Here is a 20,682-nt window from a genome sequence, read left to right on the forward strand (position 1 = left end):
CTAATCATAAACTAAGTCTCATTACTCGAAAACTTACCTCGGATGTTGTCGAACGATTTCGATGGCTATTCGATCACTTTTTCCTTCCCTTTATCGGATTTAGTCCCCCTTTGCTCTTGAGCTTAATATTAACAAATAAATTGATTTAATCATTTTCAACATCAAAGAGGAATTCAAGGTACTTAGCCCTTATATAATAGGCATTAGAGTCATATACGTATGAAATCACGAATCAAATTCAACATATTAGCCAATATTCTCCTTAGCCAAATTTTCTAAGTCAAGATAAAGCCATCAAGACGCTTACCTATGGCCGAACATACACATCAACCTATGTACTCATTCATGTGGCCGAATATGCATGTCTATGTTGAGGCCGATTGTATACTTAATACATTCTAGAAATATGGTCACTTGTATTGACTAAATACCATTTTGTTTCAAGTTCAAAACTCAGCTAATACACATATATACACTAGAAATCAAATACTAACATTTGCACTTCACCTTAATAGCTAGCTTAGCAAACCTTGATTTAACATATAATTATTCATAACACAATTTAAGCATACTCTCCATTCCATCAATTCCAAAACACATACATTACTCAATAATGTTCAAAATTATATTCGGCCTTAGCACACAACTTGCTAGCCGATTCTTATCCATCTAGCAACTAATGCACATATGTGGTCATTTGTTAGACTCTACTCCATCTAGCAACAACCATATTTTTCTTCTACTTCCTACCATGGCCGAATGCTCAAGATACCTCAATACTGAAACTTTTAACTTGGGTTGCTTAAAGAACTTGGTGATGAGTTCAAATTTATCTAACACCTCAAGCATCATAACACATCCATATAGCTAACATGCTAATAGTATCAAGGCTTCAACCGAAACTTTTGAAGCCTCTTAGTTGAATACTAACTCTCTAATAACCCCAAATCCATCCATGAGATAGTTAGAATTTAGACTAATCATCCAAGGGATGTATGAACTTTCAAAGCAACATTAAACATACCTTAGTCTAGCAACCCACCATAGCCAATTTTTCTCAAAGCTCCATTTCCTTCTTTTCTTTCTTCTATTCGGCCAAGAACAACATGAGAGCTTTTTTTTTCTTTTTTCTTTTTTTCTTCTAGGTACGGCACAATGGGGACAACCACACACACATTTTTTTTTTGTTTCTCCTCCTACTAACACTAATATTTTATCATTTCTAACATAAACCATTAACACAACATGTTCTATGACATGTTTTGCCCATCACCCTTTGTCATGGCCGGCCACTAGTAATTAAATGGGGGAAATTGACATGCAAGTCCACCCCTTTGATTACATGCACTAATAGATCCTTATAGATTAACCTATCACATTTCAAAAGTGTCACACATAAGTCCTATTGACTAAATTCACATGCAATTTACTAAATCGAAGCTTAAAACTTTCACACATTCATAATCACATATTTTAGACAATAAATATCATATTCAAATAATTTGGTGACTTCGGTTTAGCGGTCCCAAACCGCTTTCCGACTAGGGTCACTTTAGGGCTGTCACAACTCTCCCCCACTTAAGAAATTTTCGTCCCCGAAAATCTTACCGGTAAATAGGTTTGGATATCGCTCTTTCATAGAGTTCTCGGGTTCCCAAGTAGCTTCTTCCATCCCGTGTTTGAGCCATAACACTTTTACTAACGGAACCCTTTTGTTTCGCAACTCTTTCACTTCACGAGCTAGGATACGAATCGGTTCTTCTTCATAACTCATATCGGATTGAATTTCAACCTCTAATGGATTAATTACGTGTGATGGATCAAATCTATAACGTCGAAGCATCGAAACATGAAAGACGTCGTGAATCTTTTCAAGTTCAGGGGGCAAAATCAATCTATCATAATGGACCAATTCGTTCGGATACTTCATATGGCCCTATGAACCTCGGACTCGGTTTGCCCTTACGGCCAAATCGAGTATCTTTTTCAAGGTGAGACCTTAAGAAACACTTTGTCTCCCACCTGATACTCAATATCTCTTCGTTTTAAATCCGCATACGACTTCTGACGATCTGATGCTGCCTTCAGACTTTCACGAATTATTTTTACTTTCTGTTCAGCATCTTTAATCAAATCCACTCCGAAAATTTTACTTTCACCGAGCTCGGTCCAAAACAATGGTGTACGGCATTTACGACCATACAAAGCCTCGTAAGGTGCCATCTTAATACTTGATTGAAAACTATTGTTGTAAGCGAATTCAATCAAAGGTAAATACCACTCCCATGAACCACTAAACTCGAGGATGCAACATCTCAACATATCCTCAAGTATCTGAATTATCCGCTCGGATTGACCATCGGTTTGTGGATGAAAAGTGGTGCTAAAATACAGCTTGGTACCCAAAGCTTCTTGCAATTTCTTCTAAAATCGCGAGGTGAATCTCGGATCTCTATCCGACACAATAGAAATTGGTACCCCATGTAATCTTACAATCTGAGAGACATACAATTCAGCTAGTTTATCCAATGAAAAATCCGTACGTACGGGGATAAAATGAGCCGACTTAGTCAGTCTATCAACAACAACCCAAATCGCATCTTTCTTACTTGTCGACAATGGCAACCCAGATACAAAATCCATCGTGACTCGATCCCATTTCCATTCAGGTATCATGATCAGCTGAAGTAAACCCGTAGGCACTTGATGTTCCGCCTTCACTTGTCGACATATTAAACACTTGAAACAAAATCGAAATGTCTCGTTTCATACCATGCCACCAAAGCGGCGTCTCGGATCGTTGTACATTTTCGTACTCCCGGGTGAATTGACATTCGGCTACAATGAGCTTCGTTCGAATCATCGAAATGAGTTCGAATTTCTTGGAACACACAACCGACTTCGAACCTCAAACAATCGTCATCATCAATTTGAAACTCGATTCCATATTCGAACACATTCAGCCCGTTTGCAACCAATTTATCATCGACTTTACGAGCTTCACGAATTTGATGAATCAACAATGGTTTGGCCTTTAATTCCGCCACTAACACATTGTCGGATAGAAACGCACAAGTGTACATTCATTGCTCGTAAAGCAAACAGTGATTTACGACTTAAGGCATCTGCAACCACATTAGCCTTTCCCGGGTGATAATCAATGACAAGCTCATAATCTTTCAACAACTCAAGCCAATGCATTTGTCGCAGATTCAAGTCTCGTTGAGTCATCAAATATTTGAGACTTTTGTGATCCGAATATACATGGCACTTCTCACCAAATAAATAATGTCGCCATATTTTCAAGGCGAACACGATGGCAGCTAGTTCGAGATCATGGGTCGAATAATTTTTCTCGTGTGGCTTCAATTGTCTCAACGCATAGGCCACAACTCGACCTTCTTGCATCAGTACGCAACCCAACCCAAGTAGGGAGGCATCACTATAAATGACAAACTCTTTGCACGATTCGGCCTGCACTAGAATTGAGCTTCACCAAATAAGTTTTCGTTGATCGAAACTTTTCGACATTTTCCGTCCATTCGAACTTAACATCTTTTTGAAGCAGCTTCGTCATTGGTGTGGCTATCATCGAGAAACCCTTTACAAACCGTCAGTAGTGTAAACAAGTCCCAAAAAGCTCGAACCTCGGTAATATTTCTCGAGGCTTCCAGTTAAGTATGGCTGAAATTTTGCTCGAGATCAACTCGAATACCGTCACGGATACCACATGACCCAAGAAGCTAACCTCTCGTAACCAGAACTCACACTTACTGAACTTAGCATATAACTGCTTATCCTGTAAAATTCGCAACACTAATCTAAGGTGCTCAGCATGTTCGGTCTCATCTCTTGAATAGACCAAGATGTCATCAATGAACACAACTGCGAACCGGTCCAAATACTATCTGAAGATTCGATTCATCAAATCCATAAATACCGCAGGGGCATTTGTGAACCCAAACGGCATCACTAAGAACTCGTAGTGGCCGTATCTCGTTCTGAAAGTAGTTTTGGGTATATCCGAATCTCGAATTCGCAATTGATAGTAACCCGATCTCAAATCTATCTTTGAAAACACCGAGGCTCCCTTCAGTTGATCAAAAAAATCATCAATACGCGGTAACGGATATTTATTCTTTATCGTCACTTTATTCAGTTGACGATAGTCGATGCACAACCTCATGGTTCCGTCCTTCTTTTTCACAAACAATACTGGTGCATCCCAAGGTGAGAAACTTGGTCGAGCGAAACCTCTATCTGTCAACACTTGCAACTGAGCTTTCAACTCTTTTAACTCGGTTGGTGCCATACGATACGGAGCTATCGAAACCGGTGTAGTCCCAGGTACAAGCTCAATACCAAACTCTACCTCCCAAACAGGTGGTAAACCCGGTAAACATCCGGGTATTCACAAACCACCGGCACTGATTCGGGTTTCCTTTTTAACTCTTTGTCATCAAGTACATATGCAAGGTATGCTTCACACCCCTTTCTTACATATTTCTAAGCCAACATCGATGATATTACAGCTGGCAACCTATTCAAGTCAGTAGACTCAACTCGGATTATCTCGTTATTTACACATCTTAAATTGAGGGTTTTTCTTTTGCAATTTACAATTGCATCATGTACAGTCAACCAATCCATACCGAGGATAACATCAAATTCGTCAAACGGTAGAAGCATCAAATCGGCCGGAAAGCAGGAACCTCTGATTTCTAAGGGACATTTCTTACGCACTTTGTCGACAAGCACATAATGACCCAAGGGATTTGACACCCGAATTACAAACTCAGTAGACTCAACAGGTAGAGTCTTACTGGATGCTAAGGTTTCACATATATAGGAATGAGTAGAACCAGGGTCAATCAAAGCAATCACATTAGTATCAAAGAGAGTAAAAGTACTGGTAATAACATCTGGCGAGGAAGCATCCTCTCGTGCGCGTATAGCGTAAGCTCTAGCAGGAGCACGAGCCTTAGATCTGGTTGTAGCATCTCTAGATCCTCTCTGACCACCACTAGGATTTCCCGTGTTTCTAGTTGGTCTACCTCGAGCAGTGGTAACACCCGGTTTCCCACTCTGATTTATATTCTGTTCAGACAACCTCGGGCAATCTTTAATAAAGTGGTCAACTGATCCGCACTTGTAAAAGGAACGGTCATGGAATCTACAACTCCTCGAATGCCATTTACCACAATACTGGCACTCCGTTCTATCTCGACGATCATTTCCAACACTGGCGACTGAAGTGACTCGTGCACTCACAGGGGGTCGATCGCGATCTCGTCTAGAAAAGCCCGAAGTGTCTCTAGATCGGCCTAGATCATCTCTAAATTTCTTTGATGACTGTTGGAAGGGCTTTCCCGAAGATCTCTTACGAAACTCCCTTGCTCCCATATCAGCTTTCCTTTTCTCCTTACTGAGCTTCTCGGCTTTGCAAGCTCACTCGACAAGTACCACAAATTCTCGGATTTCTAAAATGCCAACATACAGCTTTATATCATCATTCAGTCTATCTTTGAAACGTTTACACATCACAGCTTCTGAAGAAATGCATTCTCGTGCGTAACGGCTAAGCCTCACAAATTTTCGTTCATAGTCGGTAACCGACATGGAACCTTGTTTAAGTTCAAGAAATTCCTTCCGTTTTTGGTCAATGAATCTCTGACTGATATACTTCTTTCGAAACTCAGTTTGGAAAAACTCCCAAGTTACTTGCTCTCTGGGCTGTGAAAGTCAACGTATTCCACCAATAGTAGGCAGAATCACGTAGCAAGGAGATAGTACACTTTAGGCACTCATCGGGTGTGCAAGATAGCTCATCGAGTACCCGAATAGTGTTGTCCAACCAAAATTCCGCTTGCTCGGCATCATCGCTGTCCGTAGCTTTAAATTCAGTAGCCCCGTGTTTTTAGATTCTCTCAACTGGGGGCTTATTTGACCTTATTTGGTCAGTTACCGGAGGTATTGTAGGTGCGGGGGTTGTATTTGTCAGGAATGGAGGTTGTGGAACAGCCGTATTAGTTCGAATGTATTGGTTGAACCAATCATTCATCACGCTATAAAAAGCTTGTCTAGCCTCATCATTCGGATCACTAGCAATAGGTTGAGAGTCCGCCGGCGCTGTCCCTTGTGCGGGAGCAGGCGCTACACTCTCAAGATCATCAGCTACCGCTCGGTCGGGATCGGGATCCATTACTATAAATAAACACATTTGCAAATGTCAGAAATCACCACACTATCAAATAATCACAAAATGGCATGTATAGATAGACCCGATCGTATTACGGTAGTCCTAGAATCGACTAAACCGTAGCTCTGATACCAATAAAATTGTAACACCCCATACCTTTGACCGTTACCGGAGTCGGACACGAGGGGTTTACAGACTAAATTCACTTATTTTCACAGTCCATTTTAAAAATTTCCAGACAGCTGACTAACTGCGTCACTGTCACCTTAAAAATCATATATTGAGTTCCAAAACTTGAAAATCAGTTTCGTAATTTTTCCCTGAAACTAGACTCATATATCCATCCAAAAATATTTTTCTATAATTTTTGGTTGAGCCAATTAGTACAGTTTATTAGTTAAAGTCTCCCCTGTTACAGGGTTCGACTACCCGGACCTTCCTGCATTGCGACTTAGATAACTCTTTATACAGGTCTTCAATACTTATGCCATTTGTTTCTAATGAAACTAGACTCAAAAAGGAATCTATACATATATGTAATGACTTATAATTATCTCTGGTTAATTTATAATGAATTTACAAAGTCAGATCAGGGGATCCAGAAATCACTCTGGCCCTGTCCCACGGAAACTTGAATATCTCTTAAAATACGACTCATACGACTGTTTCGTTTCTTCCATATGGAAGTAGATTCATCAAGGTTCGATTACATAATTTATTCACTATTTAATTCCATTCCTACTATTTTTAGTCATTTTTCAAATTCACACCACTGCTGCTGTCAGCATCTGCCTTTAAGGTAGACTTTACCTATTACACAGTTTCCATGATTCAACTAACCCTTTTGCATATATAGCACAAAGTATGATCGTGATTAACCATTCCAATGGCCAATCCTTGCCAAGCATATCCACACCTCTCAATAACCATATACATACAAAATGATTATAACATTATGCTCAAAATATATATAAGCCATTTTCGTATGGCTATCCAAATTATACAAAACCGAGGGTACATGACCCACAACAAAAGGGTAATCCTATACATGCCATTTCAAAGTTCAACCAAAAGTGTACCAAAAGGGGTTTGATAGTGTGGGCGACTTGACTTGACACTCCCGAGTCCGATAGTGACGAACCAAAATCTATAAAGCAGATTCAAAGAAAGCGGAGTAAGCATTTAATGCTTAGTAAGTTTTGAGCAATGAAATTAGGCACAACTGAAGTATAGCATTCATATAACTAAACGGATAATTTCATATACACATATTCTCAACAATCAGTCCTACTTCACATTTCCAACCCTTATATTCATACATAAGGGATCAACTTAACCAAAAGCCGGAAGCTCATTAATCGACTGAGCGAATAATATTTAAACGGAATCACTACTCAAATGCGTATACAAAACGTACCTCATCGTTGGGATTTTACGAGCGTATTAATTGAAATTATTACAGTAAGATCGCTCATTCCCAACCAAGTACCTTGAGGTTTAGCGGATATAGTTACTCGCTCAAATGCCTTGGGACTTAGCCGGTTATAGTAACTCGCACAATTGCCTTGAGACTTAGCCCGGAAATAGTAACTCGCACAAATGCCTTCGGGACTTAGCCCAAAAATAGTAACTCGCACAAATGCCTTCGGGACTTAGCCCGAAAATAGTAACTCGCACAAATGCCTTCGGGACTTAGCCCGGTTATCATCCGAGTATTCATGCACATATCAATAAATCATGACACATCTCTATTTCATTTTCATAACTAGAATTCAAACACAAGTTACCTATTAAGCATTCCCATTTTCGGCTCAATAGCCACTTACAAACAGCATGGTTTGGTTTGCTTTATGACACAATCTCTATGCACATACGGCTACCCGTCATACGTATAGAGTAATTAACTCAACACATAGTTCAAGTAGAATCATTATATCACTGTATTTTTGTTATGCTCATACGTCATGACTTAATCTAATCATAAACTAAGTCTCATTACTCGAAAACTTACCTCGGATGTTGTCGAACGATTTCGATGGCTATTCGATCACTTTTTCCTTCCCTTTATCGGATTTAGTCCCCCTTTGCTCTTGAGCTTAATATTAACAAATAAATTGATTTAATCATTTTCAACATCAAAGAGGAATTCAAGGTACTTAGCCCTTATATAATAGGCATTAGAGTCATATACGTATGAAATCACGAATCAAATTCAACATATTAGCCAATATTCTCCTTAGCCGAATTTTCTAAGTCAAGATAAAGGCATCAAGATGCTTACCTATGGCCGAACATACACATCAACCTATGTACTCATTCATGTGGCCGAATATGCATGTCTATGTTGAGGCCGATTGTATACTTAATACATTCTACAAATATGGTCACTTGTATTGACTAAATACCATTTTGTTTCAAGTTCAAAACTCGGCTAATACACATATATACACTAGAAATCAAATACTAACATTTGCACTTCACCTTAATAGCTAGCTTAGCAAACCTTGATTTAACATATAATTGTTCATAACACAATTTAAGCATACTCTCCATTCCATCAATTCCAAAACACATACATTACTCAATAATGTTCAAAATTATATTCGGCCTTAGCACACAACTTGCTAGCCGATTCTTCTCCATCTAGCAACTAATGCACATATGTGGTCATTTGTTAGACTCTACTTCATCTAACAACAACCATATTTTTCTTCTACTTCCTACCATGGCCGAATGCTCAAGATACCTCAATACTGAAACTTTTAACTTGGGTTGCTTAAAGAACTTGGTGATGAGTTCAAATTTATCTAACACCTCAAGCATCATAACACATCCATATAGCTAACATGCTAATAGTATCAAGGCTTCAACCGAAACTTTTGAAGCCTCTTAGTTGAATACTAACTCTTTAATAACCCCAAATCCATCCATGAGATAGTTAGAATTTAGACTAATCATCCAAGGGATGTATGAACTTTCAAAGCGACATTAAACATACCTTAGTCTAGCAACCCACCATAGCGATTTTTCTCAAAGCTCCATTTCCTTCTTTTCTTTCTTCTATTCGCCAAGAACAACATGAGAGCTTTTTTTTTTTTTTTTTCTTCTAGGTACGGCACAATGGGGACAACCACACACACATTTTTTTTTTGTTTCTCCTCCTACTAACACTAATATTTTATCATTTCTAACATAAACCATTAACACAACATGTTCTATGACATGTTTTGCCCATCACCCTTTGTCATGGCCGGCTACTAGTAATTAAATGGGGGAAATTGACATGCAAGTCCACCCCTTTGATTACATGCACTAATAGATCCTTATAGATTAACCTATCACATTTCAAAAGTGTCACACATAAGTCCTATTGACTAAATTCACATGCAATTTACTAAATCGAAGCTTAAAACTTTCACACATTCATAATCACATATTTTAGACAATAAATATCATATTCAAATAATTTGGTGACTTGGTTTAGCGGTCCCGAAACCGCTTTCCGACTAGGGTCACTTTAGGGCTGTCACAGCATTTCTATTACTGTTACTATAATGGGCTAACGCCCACACTGCTACTGACATTGCTACATATACTGTATAGGGCTAAAACCTTAACTGTTGCTTGACTGTTACTGAAACAGACTTAGGCCCAGGCTGAATTTGCCTATGGTGTCTGATTGATTGCTTGATAAGGGATTACACATTGAGTCTTTCATAAACTCACCCTTCTGCTTTCCAGTGTAGGTAATCCTTAGGCAAGTCAGTGCTGTGAGGGACGCGATGGAGGCCACACAACTGCTATTGTTGCTATTTTAAACCTTTAATCTTTAAGCTAGTTAATTTTGGGTATTGTTGTGTAATAAGGCCTCTTTAAAATTTTACTTTTGTTTGGGGTTTCTTATTTTAATTTATATCCATTAGTAGTAGGTCGCGGATTTTCAAAAAAATAAATATATGTTTTCAAAACACTACGGTATTTCAACGCATTTTTCCGCCACAAACATTGTTTCTAAAATATAATAAAAATCTTAAATGATTAAACTCTCACTAAACCTACTTGAATTTTTAACAACGATCAAGATACTTAAAAGTTTTGTAAAAGATCACTACAAGGGTTTTTAATAAAGTACGGACTTTTCAAACAGATCGACGGGTTTCAAAAAAACACTTCAATGTGACATCACAGATTCGGCCATAATGTCTAGGCCGAGTTTGGGGTGTTACATTGAAAGTAGTTAGGGACTAAACCGAGATCCTTAGAAAGTTTTGGGAAAACATTGAAAATTTTTCCATGACACGATGTCACACGGCCGTGTGGAGACAGGGACACGTTCGTGTGCCTTCGACACGTCTGTGTGCCTTTGACACGCCTATGTTTTGTAACACCCCAAACTCGGCCGGGAAGTTTGGCTCGAATCTGGTGTGTCACATTGAAGTGTTTTTCAAAAACCATGTTTCCATTAAAAACCCTTCTTAATAATTAAAAACTTATACCCTTTTTAAACCTTGTTAGAAAACCTCAGCTAAATTACATTCTTAACAACTTTGTAAAAATCTTGGTAGTTGTAGAAGCTTAATTTCAAAATAATTGCAGATACATGATGTTTTGAACAACAGTAGTTGCTTTGGAAAATCGTGTTCTAATACTAGCAATTATAAGAACAATAAGTAAAATTTCAAATTTGAAATCCAGAAAATTACAACGGCTTTACTACAACCCACATAAAACATTTAAAAGTAATAATCAAAACTATAAAATAAACAGTGTGTGTAGCTTCCTCTGAGCCCTTCGCAGCTCCGATCCGTCGAAGGCTGGAAATTACCTGAAAGGTTAATAAACGGGGTGAGTTTACGAAAACTCAGTGTGAAATCCCCTACTATAAACAGTCAGTCATATAGTAGAATTATAAGTTTGGCCCCAGCCTTACTTAGAGTTTCAGTATCAATTTGGCCTTAGCCCACTATAACAGACAGTACCAGATGGGCCTTAGCCCATTACAGAATAAGAAACATTATCAGAACTAGAATCAAAATGAGAATCAGAATCAGAATCAGGTGACAAAATCAGAATCAGAATCAGAATCAGAATCAGGTGACATAATTAAAATCAAAATCAATATTAGGTAACAGAATCAAAATCAGAATGTGAATGCAATCCCAACCCAATCCACCAGTATACACCCCGTACATCACCTTACACCATGTGGGAGATTACTCGACCCACCCAACCGCTACACACCACGAAATTGCAATGAGGTCATTAGATATTGTGACAAAGTCACCAGATCTGAATATTATGGTGGGCCACGAGCAGATATATATATATATATATATATATATATATATATATATGTGTGTGTGTGTGTGTGTGTAAAGCCACAGTTGCAAATGAGGTGCCGGATATTATAACGAAGTCACCGAGCAGATATATATGTGGCGAGGCCATCAGTTGCGGCGAGGTCGCGAAACACTTCCTCCATCAATATAACCCCGTATCCCATGCAACAGATATACATGTCATGGCATACAACATACAAAATCAGAATATCATGCCCATATTTGAATCAAACAGTCACAGTCAAGTCATTCATATCACCAACATATATTCACAATCAAATTCGTCAACCACACAGTCCAAGTCAGTCACTTGCCCACAAGGGCAAAACAATCATTTAACACCATTGGGGTAAAATGGTAATTTTATAAATCGAGGGTAAAACGATAATTCTGTAAATCGAGGGTAAAACAGTAATTCTATAAATCGAGGGTAAAACGGTAATTCTATAAATCGAGGATAAAAAAGTAATTTTGTAAATCGAGGGTAAAATGGTAATTTTGTAAATCGAGGGTAAAATAGTAATTCTGTAAATCGAGGGTAAAACGGTAATTTTGTAAATCGAGGGTAAAACAGTAATTCTGTAAATCAAAGGTAAAACGATAATTTTGTAAATCAAGGGTAAAATAGTAATTTTTTAAATCAAGGGTAAAATAGTAATTCTTTAAATCGAGGGTAAATCGGTAATTTTATAAATCAAGGGTAAAACAATAATTCTGTAAATCGAGGGTAAAACGGTAATTTTATAAATCGAGGGTACTTTGGTAATTTTACAAGTCAAGGGTATTTCAGTAATTTCACAAATCAGAGGTATTTTGGTAATTTTACAAACCAGGGGTATTTTGGTAATTTTACAAACCAGGGGTATTTTGGTAATTTTATAGACCAGGGGTATTTTGGTAATTTTATAAACCAAGGGTATTTTGGTAATTCTACCCTACAGGGGCATTTTAGTAATTCTACCTTACAAGGGTATTTCAGTAATGCTAGCCTACAGATATGAGATTCACATAGTCCAACCCAATATTTACTACACAATCAAACAACTTATCCAATTGGGCCCGTAGGCCTATTAGGCCCACATGGCCCTTTTCGGCCCATCGCGGCCCAAAGTAGCCATCCTATAGCTAGAGTAGTAAGAAATACACACCTGATAGGAGACTGGATTTAATCCGCGCTCCGAGCACTCTTAGCCGACGCCCAACCCAAACGAGCACGTCATAAAGCGAAAGGGATCAGCTAAGAAAGGTACCTTTACTCTCCTCATGGTTCTCTCTATTTAAAGCCAGCTCCGCATCCACTCTTATGTTAGTTTCCCGATGTGGGATCCCTCCATTACCAGAGTTTAAAACCAACACCAACTCTTGCTGTCCCAACATAGCAAAATAAATGCTCTTTGATTGCCATGAGTTTTGAACCATGGACCTCCTTGCCAACTCTATGACGCAACCTTCCTGCCTCTTATGTGGATCTACTTTGCCACTAGACCACAAGGCTTTTTGTGGTACAATTTCCCCACAATATTCTTAAGGCCAACCTACTACACCTAGGGTTTGATTCACCTTAAACCAAAATTTTTGCTAGTGTCCAGATTTGAACCCAGGACTTCTCCAACACTTCTCAGCACACTTAACCACTAAAACAAGCCTTCATTAACGAAATTTATATGCACAACAAAATATTATAAGCTACCTTCAACCGCTCCCATGCTCAAGGCCCAAAACTTCTAGGCCCAAATTCAGGGTGTTACATGTTCCTTCGACACGCCTGTGTCCTCAGGCCGTGTAACTTTCTAACTATGACGTCAGCGAATGATTTGAACCACACGGCCAAGCCACACGCCCGTGTGCTAAGGCCTTGTCCCCCACATGGTTGAGACATACGGTCGTGTCTCAGCCCGTGTGGCCAACACTTAGGATATTTTCCAAGCATTTATGTTACCCTTAATCTTTCACATCTTTATACACACCGAGGACACATATCATGGCACCATTTTAATGGTTTAACATCTCATATTAGTTCACAAAATGGACACCAACCATATAAGGCCAACAAGCATAATCAATATGAGACACCTCTTGGCCATATACCAAAAACTCAATATAGACCAATACATTAGGCTAATCATAATCACACATATCATAAATGTAACGACCCGAATTTTTACGGTTATCGGAAAAGTGTATTTTTGGGTCTCTACTTCTGAAAAATGGATTCATAAATATTTATTAAAAATATTTACGAAGTTAATTGAGTGGTTAATTAGAGTTTAATTAAGTGAATTAGCTTAAATTGGGATTAATTAGGTATAAGGATTAAATTGAATAAGGGTAAAAGTTGAATTATAGATTAATAGAAAGTAAAAGGATCAAAATGGCAAATATGCCAATTAGCATAAGTTGAGGCGACATAAGTAGTAAAAATCTAAGATTTTTACTTAGATTTTAATTATAATATATATATATATATATATATATGAATTAGCAATAAATTATATTAAATTAATTTATTATAATTATATTATAAGATATTTATATGATAAAGAAAATAAATTGTGACAAATGTATGGTAATAATAATTTACATGTGTAAAATTATTATACATACATTTGTAAAATACATCTGAGTTTACTTATTATATAAGTATATTATATTCTTATTATAGTTTAATAAATAATAAATGAAAAGAAACAAAAGAAATGAAAAGAGAAACAAAGCAAATGAAACAGAGAAGAACAGGGAGAAAGAAAGGAAAGAAAGAAAGAAAGGAGAAAAGGAAAAATTAAGGTTTTGAAGCTTTAAACTTTAATAGCAAAAGGGTGTCGGAAAACTTCGACTAAAAAGGAAAAGACAAAGTCAACGAGGGTTAGCCTGGAAATTACGGTTTGTATTTCTATAAACCAAACTTAACATTTAAATTGTTGTTTTTATTATTTGATTTGTATGGAAAGATATTAAGGTAAGTATTAGTGTTTTGATATTGAATTGAATGTATGAGAATTTGTGATTATTGTGAAATGGATATTGAAATAATTAATTACTGTGAATTGAGAAATGAATTGAATACCCTATTAACTATATCGGGATGAGTCGGATATAGTTGGCATGCTATAGGATTGGAAGTGTTCAGGGATACTCCGACTTTGTGTTGATGAGACACTATAAGTGTCGACTACTGTTACTGTTCCAGATTCATTCCGAAGAGGCACTCCGTACCTTATTATTACTATTACTGTTCCGAATTTATTCAGCTGAGGTACTCTATGTATCGCTATTGCTACTGTTATTGTTACTGTTACTGTTAGTGTTACCGTTACAATGTATTCCGGCTTAAACCGATGAAACACTATATGCTATCCCGATGTCTGGGTTGGATCCGTGTATCCTTCTAGGTCCGAGTCATGTTAATAAGGGTAAATAAAGGTACTGAATAATTGATTGCTACTGAATATTTGACTGTTATTGAATTACTGATTATTATTGATGACTGACTATTACTGGAATGGATAACTACAGAATACTAATTAAAATGTGATAGTTGAATGTTATTTAATGTTACTGAATAGTGAACTGAAGAATGAGTGAGACAGATGAATTAAGTAACTCAGACTTAGATATGAATGGGAAATATTATTGTTCAAGTGATTTCTGAATTTATTTTAGAAAGCTAATCAGATTAATAGATGATAAGAATTGAATGAGTTATAAAGAATTTAACCATGAATTGAATAATTGAATATTTATGATCAATATATGTTTTTAAGTGTATGTTATATTATTAAGTGTTTGGATTATAAAAATACCACTGAGTTCATACTCAACGTACGGTTTGTTTCCGTGTGCAGTTGATAATGGCATGTACCTAGGATGTCTTAATTGTGTTATTTTGCATTGTGATTGTAATAGTGAAATAAGTAAATTGAGAATTGAGAATGATACATGATAAGTGTTCTAAGTCAAGTATTGGATAATATATAAAATATGTTTGGATTGGTTTAGTATTGGTATTTGTATTGGTTGTGGTTTGAAATTTGCAGGGTTGGCTAGTAAAGTGTGAAAGGCTTATTATTGAGTCCACACGGCCTGGCACAAGGGCGTGTGACCAGATTGTGTGAGACACACGGCTTGCACATGGGCATGTTGTTAGGTTGTGTGTCCTCTGCACCTAAAATGTTACAATTCAGTATGTCCATGTTTTACCACATGGGCAGAGACACATGCTTGTGTCTCAGCCTTGTGGATGACACGGTCTTAAACACGGGCATGCGATACGGCCGTGTGAAAACTGCATTAGATTCGAATTGAAAAATAAATCCACACGGGCTAAGTACACGGGCATGTGACTTGGCCGTGTAAAATCAATTTATTCATGGGTAACAAGTCAGAGAGCTCCACGGGTAGAGGACATGGGCGTGTCCAGGCCGTGTGAGCCACACGGTGTGCCTACACGGGTGTGTTGGAGAACACACTGGCGTGTCATCTAGACCACACGGGTGTGTGGTACTGTTCATTAAAGGAAATTTTAAAATTTTACGAAAAATCTTATAAGCTCCTGATTGAGTCCCGATTTATTTTTATCTTCTAACTCGGGTCTCGAGGGCCCATTACAGAGATAGTAGGGCAAATTCTTGAATTGCTTAATAATTATTTCTGTATTTTTCATGTTTGAACTGTACTGACCGGTAATACTCCGTAATCCTATACCGGCGACGGTATATGGTTAGCGGGTGTTACATTTAGTGGTATTAGAGCTATTCAGGTTTAGCCGATTCTTGGACTAAATCGAGCTCAGAATTGAGTCTAGAGGTACATGCCATAATTAAGTCAAAATTGAGTCGGGATTGGATGCTGATATAATTGTTTGTTTCTGTTTCATAGTTAAAAATGTTAGTTGAACATATCGATGGTACTGATTACAAAAAGTATACCAGAAACGAATAGTCTCGTGAATCAGATGAAAACTGAATCAGTAAATTGAGTTTTAACTCAATGAGTAATTAATTACTGAATGTTGACTAATGAAATAGTAGAGAAAGAGATGATACATAATTATTTAGAATTATGACTGATGCTCTTCAGAAAGTAGAAAGAAACTGTATCTGCTATGACATCTACCCCTCCTATTTCTCAATCGGTTCCTGAAGTGATTCAAGGTACAGAGTTTGTCTGAATGGGTAAGTTATCTGTTGTTAATACTCCGTAAATATAGTGTGGAAGAATTGAGAATTTCAGCTGAAAATGATCTTGAGAGAACTGAAATCTGGTTAGAGAATATTATCAGGATTGTAAATGAATTGTTTTGTTCACCGATTAAATGTTAGAAAGGTATGATATTTATATTAAAAGGTTCAGCTTATCAGTGGTGGAAAATATTGATTTATGTTGTGATTAAGAAAGGGTTTTTTGGAAATTTTCCAAAATGAATTCTGAAATAAATATATATCAGTCAGAGATTTATGTTTGTAGAGAATTCCTGAAGATTAAATAGAGTCATATGATTGTAATTATGTTTGTAGAGAATTTATTTGATGAATAAGTATATCAAAAGATGTATTCCGACAGAAATTGTAAGGTACAAGTGGTTTGAAAATGGTCTAAATGAAGACAAAAAACCGAAGAATGAAGAATAAGGAGTGGATTATGAGTGGGATATGATTCTTTTGATTATTATCTTAATGATTGCTGGAAGAAAGTTAAGAAAGATATTATTCAAATTTCAAGACTGAGTAATACAGTTAACAGAGGTAGATTACTCTGTAACCCAAAAAAAAATGCGAGTGATGTCGAAATATGACAAAGGACTTCATTGTAAAATTTGGAGAGGAAACATCAGCCAAGGCATATGTTAATCGTATAAAAGAAGATATTACTCTGCTAGATGACATTACAGGTACTTTCTTCTTTATCGACATTGATATGATTATTTTAAATTGATTTTGGTTTGACTTATTCCTATGATTGCATAAATTCAGTATCTACTAAGGACTTGCCTATTGAGTTCAATGAATTTTTAGTTGAAGTATTCAATTTCCAGGTCAGTATTTATTGGTTGATAAAATTTACAGAAACTGTCTGATAATGATATTAAGGTACTGCTTTCTAATTGATTTAATGTTATCACGGCTTGATGTGATTCTAATTATGGAATGGTTAATTTTGCACGATGCTGTGGTAAATTGCAAGCAAAAATATATTATATTGCAAAGTCAGGATGATAAAATGTTTTCTTGAATTAGAGAAGATTGAACGATTTGTCTATTGTGATAATGTTCATGTTAACTAAAAAATGTGCCGGAAAGGCTTATGGTACTTACTTTGCTTATGTATTGGATATAAAAGTATCCGAGCCAAAGTTTAAATCAGTGGCAATTCTGATATGTTTGCAGAAGAGTTACCTTAATTACCGTTGGTTGAAGAAAATAAATTTGCTATAGATCTTGTGCCTGAAATAATATTGGAAAAATATATATGAAATTAGAGGTTTTTTGAGACCAGTCGGTTATTATCAGAAATTAAAAAAAAATGGATGATATGGTTACTACAAAAAGATGTGGAATTGGAATGATCTGATAGACGTCAGTAAGATTCTGATTAGTTGAAAGCTCAATTAACTGAAGTATTAGTTCTAGTTTAGTCTGAAATCCAGTAAAGAAACTTGTGATTTACAGTGATAATAGTGTTTTGATACAAGAAGCTAAACTAATAGTTTATGTTACGGAAGGCTAGAATCACATGGAAAGAATTTTCTGGTACATGATTTGGAAGTGGTAACTATTGTCCTTGCATTAAAAGATCATAATGTGATAATTGAATCTCATCCAGGAAAAGCAAATGGAGTTATGTATACTCAGAATTGAAAGTTTTGCTTTGTGTTATGAGCTATGAACATTCGACTGTTATTACCTAATGAAGGCTCAAGTGTAGTTAAGATAAAAGTTGAACTAACTTCTCTACAGTAGGTCTGCAAAGCTAAAAAATGTGATAACGAGTTATTGGTTAAATAGGTATTGTATACAGATGACTTTTGATTAAAAAATTTCAGATTGAATCCGATGATTGTCTGCTATTTAGAAATAGAAGTTGTACCGAAGAATTCAGAAGCTATACAGAATATTTTGCCTGAAATTTCTGGAAGAAATAAGTTATACAATGATTTCAAGAAGATGTGCTGATGACTTGAAATGAAAAGTGATATTTTGAACTTGTATATGAGTATTTATATGTCAGTAAGATAAAATTGAACATCAGATACTGATACCTTCAGAACTGTTACAGTCAGTGATGATATCAGAATGGAAATGGGATAGAATTTTTATGGGTTTGAATTGGAATCATTTTTATCTGCGAAAAAGAAAGATGGTATTTGAATAATCGTCGAAGGTATGGTGAAGTCTGCATATTTCATTTCGGTATGAATAAATTTCTTACTTAATACTTGTCTGAAATATAGGTTTCTGAGATGATCAGATTACATGGTATGCCAGTTTTAATATTTATGATTGAGATACATGGTTTACATTCTGATTCTAGAACAAGTACAATAAGTTTTGGGTAGACAATAATAGTTTTCAGCACTGTATAAAGCTTCGTATGATTATGAATGCAAAACTACATAGTATTTGATTGAATATGGTGAGAAAAGAATATACAGAGTTGTTTGATTCGTGAAACTGAAGAAAAGTGGAAGTGATTTGCAATAGGTTAAAAATAGTATTTGGTTGCAAGAAATTCTCTATGGGTATTGAGTGAAAGAAAAACGATTGAACTAGAATTAATTCAGGAAATAAGGAATACTGTCAAGAAGATTCAAGATAGACTGAAAGCAGCTTTTGACAAACATAAAATCATATGAAGACTTAAAACGTCGGGATATCGAGTATTCTGCTAATGATAAGGTATTTCTTAAAGTTTATGTGAAATTAAGCTTTCGTTCTGTTTGTCTATGTGAAATTGTAGAAAAGTTAGACTGATAACGTATCGGTTGGTATTGCCTCTGAAGTTATAGAAAATTTATGAGGTTTTTCAGGATTTGGTACTCAAAAGATATAGATCAAATCTTCCATATGTTACTTCGACAAAGGATATTGAAATTTGAACTGATTTGTTATATGAAGAAGAAGAACCGATTGAGATACTAGATTGAAAGGTGAAGTTATAATATTGAGGAAGCAACACGGGAACTGAAAGAAACAGTGAGATCTTTGTAACCCACCTCTTTTCAGGTAAATTTCGGGGACGAAATTTATTAAGGGGGGAGAAATGTAACGACCCGAATTTTTGCGGTTATAGGAAAAGTGTATTTTTGGGTCCTTACCTCTGAAAAATGGATTCATAAATATTTATTAAAAATATTTAAGAAGTTAATTGAGTGCTTAATTAGAGTTAATAAAGTGAATTAGCTTAAATTGTGATTAGATAGGTATAAGGATTAAATTGAATAAGGGGTAAAAGTTGAATTGTAGATTAATAGAAAGTAAAAGGATCAAACGGCAAATATGCCAATTAGCATAAGTTGAGGCGACATAAGAAGTAAAAATCTAAGATATTTACTTAGATTTTAATGATAATATATATATGAATTAGTAATAAATTATATTAAATTAATTTATTATAATTATATTATAAGATATTTATATGATAAAGAAAATAAATTGTGACAAATGTATGGTAATAATAATTTACATGTGTAAAATTATTATACATACATTTGTAAAATACATACAGGTTTACTTATTATATAAGTATATTATATTCTTATTATAGTTTAATAAATAATAAATGAAAAAGAAACAAAAGAAATGAAAAAGAGAAACAAAGCAAATGAAACAGAGAAGAACAGGGAGAAAGAAAGGAAAGAAAGAAAGAAAGGGAGAAAAAGGTAAAATTAAGGTTTTGAAGCTTTAAACTTTAATAGCAAAAGGGGTGTCGGAAAACTCGACTAAAAAAGGAAAAGACAAAGTCAACGAGGGTTAGCTTGGAAATTACGGTTTGTATTTCTATAAACCAAACTTAACATTTAAATTGTTGTTTTTATTATTTGATTTGTATGGAAAGATATTAAGGTAAGTATTAGTGTTTTGATATTGAATTGAATGTATGTGAATTTGTGATTATTGTGAAATGGATTTTGAAATAATTAATTACTGT

Source organism: Gossypium arboreum, chromosome 10 (genome assembly GCF_025698485.1).
Source record: "Gossypium arboreum isolate Shixiya-1 chromosome 10, ASM2569848v2, whole genome shotgun sequence".
Taxonomy (NCBI): Eukaryota; Viridiplantae; Streptophyta; class Magnoliopsida; order Malvales; family Malvaceae; genus Gossypium; species Gossypium arboreum.